Source organism: Bombyx mori, chromosome 11 (assembly GCF_030269925.1).
Source record: "Bombyx mori chromosome 11, ASM3026992v2".
Classification (NCBI taxonomy): Eukaryota; Metazoa; Arthropoda; class Insecta; order Lepidoptera; family Bombycidae; genus Bombyx; species Bombyx mori.
This window is the reverse complement of record NC_085117.1, coordinates 11,543,534-11,564,200: the sequence shown is the minus strand read 5'-3', so window position 1 is coordinate 11,564,200 and position 20,667 is coordinate 11,543,534. Positions and strand designations below refer to the sequence as shown.

The following is a 20,667-nucleotide window of genomic DNA, read 5'->3' as shown; positions in this document are numbered from 1 at the left end:
TATTCCATCCCTTTTTTTCTAAATTTCATTATTCTGGATTAACGGGAAGGGCCAGGGCACTTACACAGGGTTTTACGAGAGACAAAATATGGCTGTATCTTTTGATTGCTTTGACTGCAAAGCTTGGTAATTTTATGACTTCCTCCCGCCGTTGATTTTATTATTAGATACTAATTTCAATTTGATACTTCTTAGCCTTTCGTGAGAAAAAAAAATAGGTGTCAAACAGATAATCGGACAACGAACTGGTCCTTTAAGGGGCAAATTTTTCTTTTCAGGACCGGAATCTTGAAAAAAAAAAGAAAAATAAGTAAGAGTTTTTAAAACATTAATAGTATAAAATAGCAGAATTCGATATAGTTAAAAAGAAAAAATGACATGAAGTTATCGAACGCATTACCGCCAATAACTCATCTAATTTACAATGTTTTAAGTTGGCTTAGTATTATTGAACGCACCCGAACTTTAAAGTAAGCAATAGTAAGCATCTATTACTACTATTTAGCGCGATTTATGGGACGCGGGGCTTAGATAGGTCACGGGTGTCGATACATCCCGGTTTTTCTGCCACTAATATTTTCTTAGACATGGTCATAGCTGTATGTGTCGTATATATAACAGCTACGACTTTTTAATGAAGATAAGCAGTTATGCTTACTCACTTTTTTCTTAATTAATAAAACTTGAATTTTTTTGGTTTTGTTGCTTCCCTAGTCTTTGATAGTTAACCATCAGATTCGAAGATTTTTCTGAGACCCTTTAATTAAGAAACAGTTTAGTAGTCCACCCTCAATTCTGTACATTCTGTCTCAGAGGTAGTAGTCGAAGCATCTTCGATTGTTAATTTCCTTCGGGTAGGCTACTGTTGAGCCCTATAGAACCTAAAACAATATGACAAACAAATATTTGCAAATTTAATTAATGGAATTAGTACATTAAAATGTCATGTTCAACGGAATTTTAATATTTGCAATTATTCTGAAATTTTCGCGTAATTGAGTAACCTAATGAGTGATATGAATTTAATGTAATGGTCAATGTGATAAAACAACAGGAAACTAGTTTATTGGACTAATGTATATTGATGTGGATTAAAATGTATTTATTTTTCATTAAAAATAAAGCAACGGTTGCAATATAATTTAGATATATTCATGCATAATCCAAATTTAAATCAGATTTAATTTTTAAAATACCATACAAGGGAAGACATTTAAAAACCACGTTTTAAGATGAATAAAAAAGCATTGAGCTTCTGTGTATTTTCTCCGTAATTTTACAGTTCAATATATCAACAAAAAATATAAGATAACGCGGTAATAAAACTGTGACAAAATAATTTGTGCGCATCTTGACTTCGTTTTTACAGAAGTTAGCTGATAAATAGGACAAATTCATAAGCATGTAATGTGGAACGATAGTAAAATGTTCTATGACGACAATAATATGTGGCAGTCATCAAAACGCGTAGTCATTGAAATGGATTAGATTAAATATAGAAGACATTCACACTGACCATGGTGTTATGTTATGTTTTAAGACTGTCAAGGGCAGCCGTGTTAGAACCAGATTAAGCGGTAAGTCAGCGGTTCCGTTTAGAAAACGTTTAGGTCTTATTCTTAGAAAATAATAACGTTATTCAGACGATGTGTTTCGTTCTAAAGGAGCCGATATGTTTAGATGTTTACGAATTCGAGGCGATCGATCTTCTTTGATCTCAAACGCAGACCGTAGTGTGCACATTGCACTTCGTCCGTACGCGGTCGCCATAGCCACGAAACCACAATCTATTTATTGTATTTAGTGTAATTAGGAAATTTTTTGTTTGTTTTTTTGTAATGTAAAAACAACCATTGTTAAGACCACGAAATTTATGTTCTTGACAACATTAATCAACATATTTTTGTACGATGTAGTGGAAAGGAAGAAAGAAGTTGATCAGCTGATGCGGTAGGTACTGGAGACTAATGCTTCGGATTTCGTGTTTCGAACGAACGTTTCGATATTTTAAGAACTCGGCATCGACTAGCGTTTATTTTGTACAGTACATTTACATCTCGGTAACTTTCATTCGATACATTTCCTGATGAGATAACCAGTTTTTTTTCCCTACCTATGCTGGTAACCTTGAGAGACTATTCCAGCGTAACCTTAACTAGTAGGTGAGCTCACGGGGCTCAAACCTGACGACGTTGCTAACACGAACCCTAGCAAGAGCCGTGCTTCGCAGAATCTACCACCGGATCGGAAACGCGACCCACTGAGAAGACCCGGCGAGAAACTCAGTGGGCTGTGTCTGAGGGTTAATTTACTCGTCGAGCCCTTCGTCGCAAGCGACGGGTTCGACGAGAACGGTGACCGGTGCTTGAAGTACCTAAAAGCACCGTTAGTGGATCGGGAGGATCCGAAATGACGTGTGATAACCAGTACACATAAGACCTCATCGCTGATCGTGGTGATCGTGAGAATGTTGCCAAAAACCCTGAGTACGAAAGGAGATGGTAGTGTGAGGCACTCTAAAATTACTTGGATGGTCTATGTGAAAGAGGATATGGGAGAAAAGGGTTTGATTGCAGAGATGACATTTGATAGGCCTGAATGAAAAAAGAGGGCATTCTGCACGGATAAGGACAATAAAAAGAAGAATGGCACGTCATTCAAGGAACGGAAGACGGTACAATACCAAGCGTAAGGTTTTCCATGCGATTGTTGTTTTTTTTGTTATCAAAGATCCTAACACTCCCGGATTGACCAGGGAGCTTTAACAGTATTTCGCCATCGGACAAGGCCGATTGATTCGCCATTGCCCTTGGACGAAGTGTTCTATTTCGGGTCAGGTTAACTGTATCGTCTTCATCTCAGCTGCCATAGTGCGCCGCCCATGTCCCATGCGGTCGACCGAGTTTAATATGGTCTATAGTGGGAGGTCTCTTAAATGAGTGCCTGATAGCCTCGACTAAGGAGAGATGATGAGAAATCGTGAGGACGGATCAAATCAAGTTCATCTATATAGTACATGACGATCACGATATCACTCTTGGTAGTGCAAGGTAGAGTAGAGATAGAGGAAGAGGTCGACCGAAGAAGATATGGATGGAGTGTGTGAATGACGATATGAGAGCGAGAAGAGTGAGTGTTGAGCTGACGGCTGATAGAAGAAAATGGAAGAGAAAAATTAGCTGTTGGGCTTGGCTTGGCTCTGCCCCTGGCATTGCTGAAGTCCATGGGCAACGGTAACCATTCACCATTAGTTGGGCCGTATGTTCGTCTGCCTATAAGGGCAAAAAAAAAACCTACTGAGATAAGGTGAATAAAAAGAGGAGATCACGACCACTCTGTAAAGAGTGTATCTAAGAAGAAGAAAGCATCGCCAAAGTAGTGAATATTTTATAATTGCGATTTTAGGCAAGATCTTGTCTCCTTAAAGTATTTTACGTGTAAATATTTTGTAAATGTCCAACTAACCGTTCTCAATTTTTTCTCATAATATTAAATAATTATCGTAAATTTATTTTTGCCTACCACAATGTTTACGTTAAACAAATTTATATGATTCATTAAATCATGTTACTATAATCGCGATGGTTTCCTGTACTGATGGCGCGTTATTAAAAATTGTAAAATAAATACGTAATTTTGCGTCAATTATACAGCTGCGTATCGAAATAAATCGTTCTGTTTGTGGTAGACGAGTAGAAAAACTGAGAAATAACCTAGTTTTTAGAGATTACCGGTGTCAGTACATAAATCTACAAAGTAAACGGCACAGCTTAGCATGTAAGATGAGGTTAAAGTCTCAATTGCATTGTAAAAACAGAAAGCAGGAATGATAAACGACTAGACTAGGTATATATAAAATAACTAGCTGTACCCGTCCGCTTCGCTGGGCATTTAAAATTAGCATGATTATTTCTCACCCTCACTAAGATTCTCATCATTAACGCAACCGCAACTGGTGTAGGGAGTCCGACACTCATATAAATATTAGCGTATCCATTAAGTACATGTATTTTCTACATGGATACCAAGTTTCAAGTCAATCGGATGCATGGTTCAGTAGTTATAACGGAACATCCGTAAAAAACACTGTAGATTTATATATTAGTATAGATACACAGTGTGGCCATAAATACCGATATAATAAAAAAATAACATGAGTTTACATTTGAATTTGGAGCCTGTCATAGTCATATGAATATTCATTAGAATTTCTCATTACGTGTCAATCTCACTTCAATATTCTCAGTGGTGAGTTTTTCCATTCAGAAAGTGTGACTTTCATCCGCTAACTGGCCATAACTTTTAAAGCGTTGTTCGGTAAAATAAAGATAATAGTAAAATAACAACACTTCTCTAGTTGGTAAATATTTACGGCAAACCTAAATAATATATAAAATAAGCGTCAGAAGAGGTAATATACTTTACACCAGTAGATAATGTATTTTATATAATTTACTAGATAATGCTACAATACAGCTACAAAATTACAAAAAAGGTGACTGTAGGTTTTATTCTTAAATTAATCAATGGTACTTGTTTAATAGGTTAGTTTAAGTAATTTTAAATAAACTGCTTTTCATCATTCATGCTTCTCACGCAAAATTTCACATGTTTGAGACTGTACGAACTGCTGTTTTGAATTTACTGAAGTTTTATGAGAGCATGTTTAAGTTGTTCTAAGTTCGGATGCATTTTGTACTGCAACGTCTTTGCCTCCATAAGGAACTCTACTGTAATTTTTACCGGCTGGAGTCATGGTCCAGGCGGCTGTTCGTAGTAGGACTGTTGAGGCGATTCGCCCGATTCTTGTGGATTGGGTGAATCGTGACAGAGGACGCCTCACTTTCCGGCTCACGCAGGTGCTCACTGGGCATGGTTGCTTCGGTGAGTTCCTGACCGGAGCCGAACCGACGGCAAAGTGCCATCATTGTGGTTGCGACTTGGACAGGGCGGAGCACACGCTCGTTGCTTGCCCCGCATGGGAGGGGTGGCGCCGTGTCTTCGTCGCAAAAATAGGAAACGACTTGTCGTTGCCGAGTCTTGTGGCATCGATGCTCGGCGACGACGAGTCGTGGAAAGTGATGCTCAACCTCTGCCAGTGCACTGTCTCGCAGAAGGAGGCGGCGGGGCGCGTGAGAGACGCACAAGCCCACCGCCGTCGAGCGGGGGCCAGGGAGGCGGACGTCGCCCAAGCCCTGGCCCTCTAAGTGTTTCGGGTCCCCCTCACATGTCGGTCTGGGGGCCGGCGAGGGGGGCCGAAGAAGACGACGTGCAAACTGCTCTGTACGCGTTTTACGCAAGAGCATCCAGGTGATAGAAGGCCGGCTATCCTCGACCCACGCTGGTTCTGACCCAGCGGGGTATTCCGTAGGATAACTCACTCTAACCGGCGCCATCTAGGCAGGCTTCGGATAGCCTGCCGACCGAAAGGGCTGGTGGTCGTGGCACCGACGACCGCCGGTCTGGCGTCCCGAGGGGGAGGGTGATGGGAGAGATGTGCTCCGCACTAAACGCTTCAGTTTCCCCCCCTTTGCCTTTTCATAAGTTCTGTCTCCCTGAGGCTAGGATGTGGGTTGTTGAGCGACAGGAGGTTTGAGTCGGTTCGAATCCGCCATCCCCAGTGGAGGGCGGGAGTCCGGCGATTTCCTCATGACCAAAAAAAAAGATCATTTTTACCGCGAGTGTTAAATCAAGCGGTAAGATGCGCAAATTCCTTATAGTTAATAGGGCTTGATGGCTAGACGAGATGGTAGTGGAAATGAAATAACTGATGTTCCATACACAAAACATTGATACACACATAACGACAGACTTGGTCAGTCATGTCAGTTTGTAAGTATAAGAATATCCAGTTATCATATCAGTCGGTTTTTGTGAAATAATTGTTATGAAAAATCTAAAATGAGTCAATGAACAGAGGTTCATGTGGTCTTATATAGTTTCCGGAATCTGTAGTTATCACAGCCTGTGTGCTTAGTGCAAGTTTTTTAACGTTCTCGATAGCGTGAAAGTTAACTCAAATTTGTATGGAGTTGGAACAGCGCCCCTAGCGGCGAACGTAGGCAAGCATTTCACTGAATGCTGCCACCCCCTAGTCACATGGTGTCGAAGTCTTAATTGTGTTGTAGAGGATTTGCGGGTGGCAGGGCGTCCTGTGTTTTTGTTGCGGAAACTACTTAAAACCAGGTGAGATGACCTCTTACACCCATCTAAGCAATAAAACTCTTAATTTGCGGCAGAAACAGGCCGACAAGTCGGTTCGATCAAATCCGCACCCACACTAGAGACCCCATTCGACGAAGCCCTTCACGCGGCCCATGATCGGAAACGCTTGAAATACAATAAAAAAATAAATGCTGTTTAAACACGACCTTTAGCAATGAAAAAATGATGCGAGGAAGCGGAGGAGAGAAGCCAGATGTTCGTACCTATAATAGTATGGACATCCAATACGTTCTGTCTCCACTAAAAATATGATAAATGATCTTATATGTCCTATTAGAAATTTCTTTTAGACCAATTAAATTTCATTCCACTACTTTTTTGAATGTAGAACACGTATTTTGTGTTGCAAGTTAGTAATTGTTTCGAACAATATGTGTACGTACTGTACAGCTGCTCGCCTATGCGTCGTAAATTGGTAGGATGGCTCGTAAACTCGGCCATAATTGACAGCTGTTAAATTGGTGAATTTATGAGTATCGCATGGTGACGGCAGTGTTGCTCTCGGGCCCTTCAAACACCCTGTGCATGCTATGTATTCGAATAGGAGATTTGAATCTTTCTTCCCAGAGGATTAAATTATCTTAAAGATAATACCTACATATATGATAATTTCGTATAATAATAACAACTCTAACGCAACTATATATAATGCATTAATTATTACTTTTAGTTTTAAAAAAAACTTTGTCGAATTTGGTGGATGAAGCGGGAACACGAAATGTGGGTTAATTTTTTTTACACAGGTACTTTCAATCCAAGATGCAGTTGCCCATACGTCATTCTGGGAAGATCTAAGTGAGCGAATAAATAGTAAGCTAATATAAATAGGTCTTTATTCTGAAGTTGACATTTTACAATGCGGGCCATATGTAACGTAATTTATTTATTGCTGGCAATAAATAAATAAAAAATCTAAAAATATGGAATTATTTTTTATATGTAATTCAGTCATTTGTTTATTGATTAGTGTTTTTGTTTTCACTATATTTCTATGGAATAAGGATTCCGTCGCGGTAGTAATGCCGCACAAACGGCACATAGCATTAATGATGGGTACGGAGTCAAAACTACAACCGAACGTACGACGACTCCTTAGAGATTTTAAAGCTTCCGATATGGACATTTTTGTATAAATAAATGAACGCAATGGTCGCCCGAAAACATAAGTGTAAGCAACGACGAATTAAAGGCGATAGAGGAAGTTGACGATACTCAATTTACTACCAAACTAGCATCAATACAATATTGGTCCATTTGCGTCAAATTGGCCAGGTAAAAAAACTTGATAAGTAGGTGCCGCATGAACTGAACGATCACTAGCTCGATTAATGCCTTATGATATGCCTTACGGTGCTTAATAGACACCGAAACGAAGGGATTTTGAGCTGCATTGTCATTTGCGAAGAAAAGTGGTTTCTTTTTGATAAATGTAAGCGGTCATCATGTTGGTTAGACTCTGGTTCAGCGCCTAGGCAATGGTCCAAACGAATCTTACCCTTAAAAAGTCATGGTCACTGTTTGGTGGTTTAGTGCTGGTATATTTTATCACAGCTGCTTACCAAATAGCATCAATATTACTGCGGATGTGTACTATAAGGAATTGGACATAATGATGAAGAAGCTCGCGAATCTCCGACTAGCCATGGTTAATCGTTCGTCCCAGCTGCTCTTTCTATGCGACAAGGTTCAGTTCATACAGCAAAAAAGACGGTCTCGAATCTACAAGGGTCTAGGGTTGCAAGTTTTGCGTCGTGCACCGTACTCACCAGACCTTGCGCCGACAGACTTCTAATTTCTCCAAAGTTAGGACAACTTGGCAGGAAAAATCAATACCCGAGAAGCAGTCCGAAATACCTTTGAGCAATCTGTTGGCTCCCGTACCCCTTACAATTACCCCTGCGCTGGCAGAGATGTATCGATACCGTGGTTGCAAATTTTGATTGATAGAAATAACGTATATTTAAACAAAGTTTCATTTCTGTATATTAAATGGAAATTTCGACCTAATATTTCTATTAGGCTATTCTTTAATAATTTGCTAACCTTTTTTTTCTTAAATCCTCGAAAATTTCCTATATTCACACGGTTTACTTATTTTTCAGATAATAACTAATATTGTACATCTTTTTTTTTTAAGTTATTGGTAATTTGAAGTCTTATCACTAAAATTAACGCTTTAGATTTGTTATATAATCTCTTCAGGAAAGATTTTTTAAATTACAAATAACATGGATTTAATTTCTTTTGTATTGCTATTTATTCATTTTATATTGAAAACAATTCAATAAGTAAAAAAATAACAAAAATAGTTAATATTAATTTAAAAAAAGGCCAAAATTAGGGCCTTTTAGTTTAGAGTTAAATATGTATGATAAATAATTCAGAAAGAAAATATACATATAACACAAACCAAGTGCTGGAACTGGTTAAGAAAAGCTAATTACTCTATATTTATATACTTGCAGCTGTAGGAATTATTAAACTTCAGATTGTCTTAGTTATTTTGTGTTAAAGTTTATTAGTAAAAATTAATCGTTGGATATACGTTTTTTTAATTTTTTCTCTTACGTCATAGATTTCGTTTATTCAGAGACACGAAATAAAAAAATATTATCACATCCGTTGTTATTGCAATGGTTTTACGAGGAAAGTTTTTGAAATGTGCAAATGTAAGCTTGTCGATCGATGTGCCAGATGAGTCGCGGTCGCATCCGACAGCTGCTGTGGCAAAAATATCTCCACTCGGCTTATATTCGTAATCGTTACGTGTTGCGTTCTACATGTTGGTATGTTGTACGTTCTAATGTCGATACTACTCGGCCGAATAGATAGGTCAATGTCTCGGATCTAGCCGGTTCGGGATCGTGTCGTCGGCTATAATTGGATTGTGTGACATATCTTTATATTTGACCGTGTTTTAAAATACCAAGATCTTATCTGCAGTTACCTATTTCAGTAATGTTCCTTCCTTCCTTCGAGGAGTAAGTTTCTGAGAAGCTTTTTGTTAAATGATGATTGTAATTTTGTGATCTTAGATCTCTTGCTTAGTGGCTGCAAAGATGACATAAGAGTATTATTGTTCTTTGAAAATAATAGGTTTATTTTTTGTTTCAATTGTGAACGATGCATTTTTAAAATGTATAGTGAGATTTGAATTTATTTTTGCATTAAAGAAGATCTGTTATTTAATTTGTAACGGATGCTATTCAAATGTGAAATTTTATTATAATGAATAGCTAGCTGTTTTTGATTGTACATGCGTTCGGGTTTTCCGGTTCAGTGGAATGATTCTCGAGCTTTTTAACATTGGCAGTTCAAGAAAGCTTTTATCAACATTAGGAATGTAATGTTCTTGTCGTTTCAAGAAATGTTCGTTTTTCGTTTTTCATGAGAATAGTCACAGTGAAATGTGGTCCGAACTAATTGATATTGTTTGAAAAACTGGTGTCGTTGACGACTACAGGAGAGCTCATCGTCCATAAACAAAGCCTTTTTTATGACTGTTCAAAATTCTTAGCGGATGTTTGTGTGCCGTCACTTGTTGCATTTCACTTAACTATAGTGAGGCATAGATCACTTTAAATGGAAAACAAATACAATTTGTAAAATTACTCTGTAAACGAAAAAAATATGTTATTATTGAGTTTTAAGGTTTTGACGTCAAATTTATAAATTTACCTATGGAGTTTCATTACTGTTGATTTTTAAAACAAACTATCAGATAGGGTCTACTTAATTTGTAATTAAAAATTGAAGTAATCCAGGTTCGTGGAAATTTTTGGTTTCTTGTTATAACGTTATGAGATAATTATTCTAATTAGGTTATACAGAAGCACAATTTCCAAATTAGCCCATTTTAAATTTCATAAAAATCATACGAATTACTAAAAAGCACTTATGCTGTAATAATACGAGAAATGTAATGAAGTTTGCATGTTTGCCGAAACCAGATGTCTAATGGTCGAGATTACTATCATGAGATTGCAATAGGTTAGATAGATCTAAGCAGATAGCCAAATGTGAGTCACGTTGTTGAAAACTGCGTATGTTTTACTTATATATTTGACATGTTAAGTGAGTCGTCTATTATCAAAGGTGGCAATCTGTGCATTTGGACAAATTTTTTTTATTGATATGTCAATTCAGATTGATTTGAATATAATCGTCTCCTTCAAAGAATACGGTTCAAAACCTGCATTAAATAAAGGTTAATAGTTAACCTGTTATTTATCTAAGATGTCGTTCCGAAGAGTTTTGTAACTGCCAATGGAATATAAAGTCAATAATTCGTTTTTCTGATTTACCAATCATTGTCCAAAAGTCAGATTGCCGGCTTTGATAATAGACGACTCAAGTGCACTTTTTTATTGACTTATATAGGTCATCCGTAGAACTTAATGATATCTAGTCATGTATTTTCTAGTGGTCCCGCTTTTTTTTTCCCCAAGAATGACAATGACCTCGTGGTTGTAAAACAAAGTTAGAAGAAAAAACACGAATTGCCGTAGATTTTTCTAGATCGAATAGATTTTCGAGAGTATTTACGATGAAAGATTAATCGGAGACCTATTTGAGAATTACGAATTCAGATCAAGCATGATTCGGTGATGACGAAATAGTTATATTTATATAAGATTGACGAGTATGAAATGCGGCAGCCCTCTATCAAGGCGAGCACGAAAATACTTTTGACCTACGTCGCCGGCGCCATTCCGTATGATTTAAAAATGTAGGAGATGAGAAATAAACAAACTGTATTGGTGATGGGGCGTATTGTGCGCCCGCGCGTCCTGCCAAATCCACGCGAAGACCTAGGTATGCGTTGTCTTTATTTATAAACTGTGGTAAATCCTTAAAAGCATTGTGATGAGCGGGTCTGCTTATCTACTAAGCAAACAAACAAATTATCTACTAACAAAAACAAGGCGATGGTCGTGTCGCTGACATTTTATCTGTTTCCTAATGAAAACAATGACAAGAGCTACCTAATAGGTGAACTCAAGTCGATGTGCATTAATGTTGATTGCTTTATTATAAATGAGCCGTCGAATAAGGCAGGCAATGTTTAAGTCGCTAACTATTACACGTACATATGTGTTTCGTAACAATTTAGGGGGCCATTCACACGAATGAATCAACAGGTTATGAAATTGTTATGAAAATATTTTTTGACACGAGAACATAACTCGAATGTTCATATTGTACACGGCAAGGGATACATATATACCTAGATAGAGAATATTATTTGGTCGTAATTTGTATGAGACAAATTGTTTTAGGGGTTGTAAGCCATGAAATGTCCCCCGCTGCGTTCTCACATACTTGCGCTATATCATATTGGCCTTTTAAAGCAACCATAAATGAACTCTAGTAACTATGATTAGCATAGTTGCGTTTTTATATTTATCCCACAAGTTCGGTATCACCGTTTTGGCCCATTCAGCCATGAGTTCTGTTGAAGTTGATGACTGCTGATATCGCGGGTACTTACTGTACCTGTTTCTCGGCTTTCCCTGTTTAGAGAACTGCTGTAAATGTCAAGTAAACGATGTTGTATTCAGAAAGTAAAAGAGTATCTGTACCATTTAAATATTGGCGAATATTCGCTGCACTCAATACGAAAATAGTCGCTTACAAATGACTCATTTTGATGGCATCCGAAAGAAAATATGAACTTAGAATAGCTTAATTAATCGGCGAGCCTATTTTCTGTGAACTTAGAGATGTGTCTGAAAATTAATGGGGCTGGTTAGTTATTTCTGATCATGTCACTTTGTGTGGATGTTTATAGGAATGTTTGGACGTATGTGAAAACGTACCGAGTAGTGGAGACAACGGGAGAGCTCGTGTGTTGTGCCAAAAACACTCCGGGATCTAAATATGGACGACCACGTCACACCTAACTCGAATGAACTGTCGCGTCTCACATTTTACTAGCGTTAATTTCTTAATTACTTGTGTATTTATCTTTGCCGTAAGAAAAGCGTTAATGTGTTTGTTTAGTTAAATTTCATGTTCTGTTCGTATTGTGTGATTAATGAACTATTGTATAAAGGTTTAGTATCACTATATTTTGTTGCTCAAACATTGAGAAGTCAATAATTCATGTTTATGTTCGTGAATTACTGAAGTCGTATTATATGATATTAAATGTGTATTAGTAGGTTATATTTAAGATTTAAAATTTTCTGCTCAGATTGTTTTAGTTGCTTGATGATTTCTTTGTTCTTTTAGGTTTAAATGTCAAAATAAAGATATGTTACGAGTGATTATTAAACTCTTCCTGTCGTCTGAGACTAGTTTGCGATACTCAGTGGATTTATTTCAAGATTTTTGATACACGAATTTCTAAACAATGAATCAGTTATTATTGTATGTAACGAACGAATGTGGTGAAGCATTTAATGTTAAATTTATCGGTTTTTAACCTTGCACTATATCATATTTCAATACTTTCTAGCCATGAATGTACATTGAGTTTTACTTAATCGGAGTCCTATCCAAACCTACACATAAACAAATTGCAAGCAATAGAATACATTTTCCAGTACATTTAACGGTCCGAAACGTTGAATGAATGACATCGTAATGAAGGCAATTACTGTTTGACTTGTCCTTAAGCGACGACGACATTAATTTTATACTATATAGCATTGTTTCCTGACATCTCTTGTACAGAACCTTGTGGTCTAAAATGGGAAGGATTTATGGAGATATGGTTAATATGAATTTGAAATAATATCGATTTTATTGACATGTAAATCGAATATTATTAACAAAACAACTCATGTCTGTATTATTTGAACCCAATGTTAAGTTATGAACTGAGTTCAGTGGCTTTCCGTTTTAAGAACGACCCTGGACTTTAGGTAAGTAAATTTATTCCGCATCTTTTTTGAAATCTTACTCATGCTTGGTTATATATCGAGCATTTGTATGAGCTTTCAAAATAAAGTGAATGTGTTTATATTGTAACGGGCACTGACCGAGTATATTGTTCAGAAATAAAAATCAATAAAACACACACACACACGTAGGCCAATTCATGCGTTTACTATAAATGCTTTAATTATTTCGTGACAGTTAATGTCCAGGGTCGGGGTGCCTAATGTGAGTTTAATAATGAAAAAAAAAATACGCTCGCGGAAATTGAATGGAGTCTTCCGTAACCAAGTTATAAGTCATATAGACGATTTCCGAGTAGACGATAATGGTTTGAAATAACTAAGTTGTGAGTGAGTTCACAGTTTTTAAGCAGTTTCATTAATTTTATAAGGTTTCTTCTTTTTGTTTCTATTGCATACCATATTTATTTTATACAAAAAGGTTTCTATTTGTGTCACTTTGTGTATTTTTTAACATTACTAGTGAAATATGGTTACTCTCCCTTTCTTGAGAGTACTCACGCGACATTTTTACTACGGGTATCACAGAAACTTTCTATGAAATGCCAACAGTGACTGTATGAAGTTTCATCGCAAAATTAGGATTTTTGAAGTTCTAAGATAATTTATAACAAAATCAGTAAAGTTAGATGAGGGTAATAACCATTTGAAGATTTTTGGATCTAGTTAGCATTTGTGAAATTTTAATTACATGGCTTCAATGCTCCTACAATCCCACATGATACATTACTTTTAATACACATATTAAAGTTTTTGCTAAAAGTGGGGTGGTGAACTTTATGCCTAAAGCACTCTCTCTGCGGTAGATCAATTGCTATGCTTTTAATGGTTAAAGATCAAAATAAAACATTGTCTGCGGATAGAAATGCATACGTATGTGCGATTCTATGAGTAAACTCAAACTTAGGAACGGTCACGGAAATTTCTAGAATACAAGCATACGTTATTAGGTTCACTTTAATTTAATAAAAGTATTCAATGTTAATAAATTTATGCATTGACATTTTCAATATGAATATTTAGTATGCGAGACTTCTTTACAAATGTTTGACAATATTTTCCATTCTTTGTTCTTTCAAGGATTTTATAAATTTCGTTTTCTTGTTTATTCAGCTTCAGTACTCAGCTGGTTTGTTATTGGATTTTTATGTTAGTGTTGCGATAACTTTGTTTTATTTTCCGTTTTTATAAATGGTTATTTACTTATAACATTATCCTTGCGCGTGCTATTTTAGAATAGTTAATACATTGCTTTGATCATTCGTGATGAAAATTCTTTGGAATTTGCATTGTTTTTTTGTTCAACATATAGGTACCAGATCAGCTTGGAAACAGATCTATAATTTTTTCATTGAAAGTAACGCAAGTTTTTTTTTTATTGCTTAGAAGGGTAGACGAGCTCACAGCCCACCTGGTGTTAAGTGGTTACTGGAGCCCATAGACATCTACGACGTAAATGCGCCACCCACCTTGAGATATAAGTTCTAAGTTAAGCCCGCTGAGTTTGTTTCGCCGGTTCTTCTCAGGACTGTGGCTTTTTTTGGAACCGGTGGTAGAGTTAACATTTTCTTTTACATTTTGACATTCAACAAGTGTGTTTTTGATGACATCCAAGTTGAAATAAATGATTTTGAATTTGAATTTGAATTTAAGGTCTCAAGTATAGTTACAACGGCTGCCACGCCCTTCAAACCGAAACGCATTACTACTTCACGGCAGATACAGGCAGGGTGGTGGTACCTACCCGCGCGGACTCACAAGAGGTCCTACCACCAGTAAAAAAGTGATGTAGCGGGATCAGGATAAAAGGCGTAAAATGTATAACTTTGTATTCTTCTTCTTCTCAGTCGTGTCACTCTTGACAGAGTGGTCGTGATCGTCATGTAGTGTTGGAAGGGGCAGACTTGATGCGTCTCACGATGTCGCGCCATCTCTCCCTGCTCGAGGCCATTCTACTGCACTCATTTAAGGGACCTCCCACTGCAGTTTTAATTTGGTCGGTCCACCGCATTGGTGGCCTCCCGCGCGGTCTTGTACCATCAACGCTTCCCTGTACAACGAGGCGTTCTATGGACCGGCCATCTCGTCGCGAAACGTGTCCGAAGAAATTCACCATTCGAGACTGTACTATACCAAATAGACGCTGCTTGATGCCGAGTTCCTGAAGTATCGAGACATTTGTACGAAAGTCGGTCCACGAAACTCCAAGCATTCTTCTCCAGCACCACATTTCCAGAGCGTCTATTTTCTTCCTTTCCACGTCTTGCACGGTCCACGTCTCAGCAGCGTATAGAAATATAGAAATATAGAGAATATTAGTGTTCTAACGAGCCTGATCTTTGTGGTTTTGGTTATGTTTCTATTTCTCCATACTTTCCTCAGCCCGTCCATCGCCGACCTCGTGACAGTAACTTTGTATACGTACTCTCAAATCTGATTTACTAATCATCAGATATATCAAGTAAAAAAAAAAAAGATGTTAATGATTGAGTATAATTTTTGTTTTTGTGTATGTTCCTGTTACTTAATAAATTTTTTTTCTTAATTATAATTTAAAAATGAAATGGAATTTTGGCCGAGGAGTGACATCTATCCGGCACGTGAAGAAACTTTAACAAAATGAACTAGCGCTTTGCTGTGATTTTCGTTATATATTTTTATGGAATTAAAAAAATAAGCGTCATGCGTCACCGTCATAGTTTTATATAAGATTGATTCAATACTGACCATATAGAACGAACGTCAATTTAAAAAAAAAAAACAATCGAACAAACTAAAAATGCACGCTTAAACAATCAAGCTTATATAAAGCACAAGAAGACAAGCGATAGCTTTCATATAGGTATGTAGGTATCTATATATTAATACGTGAAGCAAAAACTTTGTATCCCTTTTTACGAAAATTGCGCGGACGGAGGAGTATGAAATTTTCCACACTTATAGAGAATATAGAGAAGAAGTGTACAATGCTAATATATTTTTAAAATAATGCATAAAAGATACATTAAATCAATAAAGAAAACATTACATACACTACATACCATGTATTTGATACACACACGCATGCATTCTATTTATTGTCAAACTTTTGTTCTTGACGTCTGTGGTCAAATTGAGAATAGATTAAATATTGTTTGTTTTTAATAATATTTTTTTATAGAGTAGCCTTGGCGAAATTTGTGATTATAGAAGTATAAAATACAATCATAATAGTGTACAAACTTACAATTCCAATTAATTAAGTCGAATTTCGAATACTGCGGGACCTCTAGTTTGAAAAAAATCGGAATGTCTCTTTCTGAGTTCGTTCGAGTAATGATGTTAACACTAATTGTCGTTCGATTTCGATGTTCAAAATTGTGTTGGAAATGCCACTAACCCTAGGCTCATATACTCGTATTATAATTGTCTGATTGTTTTTTAATTACGGATCGAGTATTATTTAGTTAGGTACACGTTCTATATTTTACAAGTGAAGTTGAAATCATTATTTTGTTATAAAGGATTCGTGCTCTTTCAAGAAACTGTATCAGAATCATGTACGAAAATGCCTTCAAAAACCACACAAGGCTTCAAGTTAATCGGAAGAAACGGTGCACAAGCGCCATCTAGTCTGATATACCTACTAAATTATGTATAGGTAACATATGACCCGACATCGGATGTGGATATAATAATATGAAGTTCGTGTAATTGTGATGTGTTTTACTTCACTGTGATCAAATAAGTTTCTATTGCGTTTATATTTTTATGGTTAATATAGTTTATATTTATATCGCTGTTACGTCGGTAGGGTCATCTTGGAAACCAGGATGGGTCGATACCCACCGGTGTATTTCTGCCGTGAAAGTCATGCGTTCCGGTTTGGAAGTTAGGGGCCCATAGGAAGTCATTATGCAATGCAACTGAGATTTCTACCCAATTTCTCGGGGTATTGTTGTGGTATATATTCTTCTTCAGACGTGGCTTGCGGAGAGAACTCAGCGGTAGGTAGCGGCCTGGCTCTTTCCCTGGCATTACTGACGTCCACAAACGACGGTTAAAATTCACCATCAGGTGGGTCGTATGCTAGTCTGCCTACAAGGGTAATAAAATAAATCGAATCCGGTCTTTATATCCAGATTGAGGTTAGTTTCAATCATATATTAGTATGGAGGGTAGAGGTAAGGAGAACCGTCTCTGTGTGTGAAAAAGTGTCCTTTAAAAATTGCTAAATAAGGGTGGCGCTACAGTAGCAACCGTAGCAATTTAAAAAAAAGGCGCTGAAAGTTATTAGAATAAGATAGAGAAATAAGAAAATACGAAAGAACTGTAAGCACTACAAAATCATAGAAAGTATTTTATTTAAAGCTGAAAGGAAAATGCAATCGACGTCTCCACGTTTTACCACAGCAATAATTTTAGGTTATATTGACGAAATTAGTTTGGACTACGTAAACATGTGACGTTTTTATATATTACACTGTCACTAACTACTCTAGTCACTAAATATATTCAATTTTCTAACTCAGCATACTTCAATCTGTTAACAATTGCTCAATTCATATCATGCTAGCGCCGTTGTGGAGGATTTTTGAACTGTTATTTAGTGCTGAAAGTGGGACACTTTTTCAAGCTTCTACCATATAAGACGGTACTCCTTACCTCTACCCTCCATATATATTAGAAACAATGGTATGAATGAATATATACCCATACATGAATACAGACGGGTTTTTAACCGTTTGATATTATATATGTATTTATAAAGGCTATCTTTAGGTTCTTATTCGTCCTTTCTAAAATTATACCGTAATATTCCTTACTTTACACACTAGTACAAAAACTTCACACAGAGCCTCAAAATTTAAATGGTTAGCTCGTGTATTCGTGCTGTGCATTCAATTATTAAAGGGGCTGTCGAGGGTACATTAGCCAGAAAGGTAAAAGGTCAGAAGTGAGCGAGCGTGGACCCGTAGCTCGTAGCCCGTAACCTGCTACGAAATAGTCATGCTCTACAGATCGTAGCGGCATTAGATAATAAATGTCATTAATACATATTATCTATATATTAATACGTGAAGCAAAAACTTTGTACCCCTTTTTACGAAAATTGCGCGGACGGAGGAGTATGAAATTTTGCACACTTATAGAGAACATAGAGAAGAAGTGTAGAATTATAATAATCTAATATTTTTTTTAAATTGTGCATTAAAAAAACATTAAATCAATAAAGAAAACATTACACACACTACCATGTATTTGACACAACACATACGTATAAATATACTCTTTGTGTATTGTCAATTGTGAAACTTTTGTTATTCTTTAAAGTCTGTGGTCAAATTGAGAATAGATTGTTTGTCTTTAATATTATTTATTTATAGTGTAGTTTTGGCGAAATATTTATTATATAGAATATATTAATATCTGTATTATTATAAAAGTGTTTGACAATAGAACCATAATAATGTTTAAACTTTTAATTTCAATTAATTATAGTTGAATTTCGATTACTGCGGGGACCTTAGTTTATTTTAATATTCTAGTAAAAATACAACAAAATGATGAAATACCCATTGTTTTATTCAAATAATAATAGAACAATTTTCGGTAATTCAGCGTGTAAAATGTACATGGCACGCAGCCAGTTATTGCCTTGGATATATTGTTATGGGATATTTAATGGCCAGTTAACAATGTTGTTTAATAAAGCTGAAATTTAACAATTTTTCTCGGACACCAAGTTTAAATTGAATTTATTTAAGATATTCTATCTATATTCATGGTCGCTTAGAAATAGTAACTTTGTGGTACATTCAAGCGTTATATAAGCTATCTCGCCGGCGACCCTCGGAATAAACGACTGCACCCAAACCAACCTAGATAGAGCGACTATCCAATCCATTTCTGGCGAACTTGTTTTCGTAGGCACAGAATAGGTTTGTAGGTCAATAAGATAAAGTTTGCGAAGTAGTAGCATCGGCTTATTTACCGACGTCGCCGTCGGCCGTCCTATTCACGACTCGAGATCAATACCAGGCCTTCTTTAGGATTGCCAGCTCGAAAACAATTCTTTACTGGATCAAACGAATATAATTCTCTTCGAAAACAAATGACGTGTATACGGCGGAGTTTCAATAATTATTGCTTATGCAAGCTTGAATCGCTGTGCTTTATTTATACGAAAATACCGAATAGCGCTGGTATTCAATATAATTCAATAAGCCCGTAAGACTGCTTATATAATAAGCTATTTAAGTTTGAAAGGGGGAGATTTCGTCTAAGGGTCAATGGACTGGTAACCCTGGTTGTCTTCACCCTCACCCATGTCTAGTCGTTTTGTTTCACTCCCTCACAATTACGTTATTATTATCAGGATATTTGTCGTTGTAACGGTGCTGATTAGCTTTATGAGTTGTGGTACTCGATGTTGGATATAACAATAAGGAATTTGGATGGGAAGTTATCGTTCGACAAGGGCCAGTTGTTGGATTCGCGTTCAACGAAAAACAGTTGCCTCACTTTTTCATTATTGTCGTTTATTTTAACATGCTTTTACTGGTTTGATCTATATTTGAGGACGTCAGTGCAAATCTGACCTAACCCACAATTTTTCATATTCGTGCTTATATATTGAAATTTATTTAAAACGTAGGTAATAAATGTTGATGCAAAAGCGGCCTATCCCTAGCATCACCCATAGATAATTGATGACTTTGTAAACATTATTTTTGCGCGTATTATTTTTGCCTACGAAGCAGTGTAAAAGTAAATTCTGACCTCATTATCTCCACATTATGGTAGGCTTAGACCACCTTTGCGCTGATAACCTCATTTATCAACACACTGTCTATCCGTGTAACGGAATCTTTCAACGTGATTTTCACTATTTCTAAGGTATTCGATCTTGAAAATTTGTACAAGACTTATTAAGGACCGATGAAAATACAATCATTTCGTTCTGGATAATACTAACATTATTATTTTTCAACATTAATAACTTTAATAAGCTTTAGTTAGGCTTGAGTTGTATTTTTATTATTTGAATTCGGTTTGGTCAGCAAAAAACTGACTCACATCAAATAAACAGTACCATTGTAACCCATGATTCTATAATAAGAAGAATTTACATCACAACAGTTTCAATAAAGTGAGATACTTATCTGGAGGCTCTATAGGAGCAGACGGAGTGGCGCCGTCGGATACTAGCGACCCATTCACCGATGTCACGTGACCTATTTTATACTACGCACGATACCTTGTTATATCCTTCTGTGTTTTAGTAATTACATTGGTACTGGTGAGCTCAAGAATTAGTATAACTAACTAGCACTGTACGGACCAATCTGTTTTATATCTAGACTGCGTAACATGTACATTTCGTACCGAGTACCACATTTTTACCGGTGGTAGGACGTCTTGTGAGTCCGCGGTGGTACCACCACCCTGCCTATTTCTGCCGTGAAGCAGTAATGCGTTTCGGTTTGAAGGGTGGGGGCAGCCGTTGTAACTATACTTGAGACCTTAGGACTTATATCTCAAGGTGGGTGGCGCA

At 36.6% G+C, this 20,667-nt stretch overlaps 2 protein-coding genes across 6 annotated transcripts in view; one reads left to right on the top strand and one right to left on the bottom strand.

Moving 5' to 3' along the window:
- The window catches only part of LOC101738676 (probable helicase senataxin), a 53,488-nt gene extending 41,333 nt beyond the window's left edge, over window positions 1-12,155 (bottom strand). Inside the window, exon 1 of the mRNA XM_004931467.5 lies at window positions 12,045-12,155. The gene's annotated coding sequence lies outside the window, so the exon portion shown is untranslated. The remainder of the gene's footprint in view (window positions 1-12,044) is intronic.
- Window positions 1-20,667, top strand: part of LOC101738948 (potassium voltage-gated channel protein Shab) — a 57,514-nt gene that overhangs the window by 17,474 nt on the left and 19,373 nt on the right. The window contains exon 1 of one of the 5 annotated variants that reach the window (XM_021351476.3): window positions 9,082-9,206. The exons of the other annotated variants lie outside the window; for them this stretch is intronic. The gene's annotated coding sequence lies outside the window, so the exon portion shown is untranslated. Of the gene's footprint in view, window positions 1-9,081; window positions 9,207-20,667 lie in introns of those variants that run through there. 5 annotated transcript variants of the gene reach the window in all.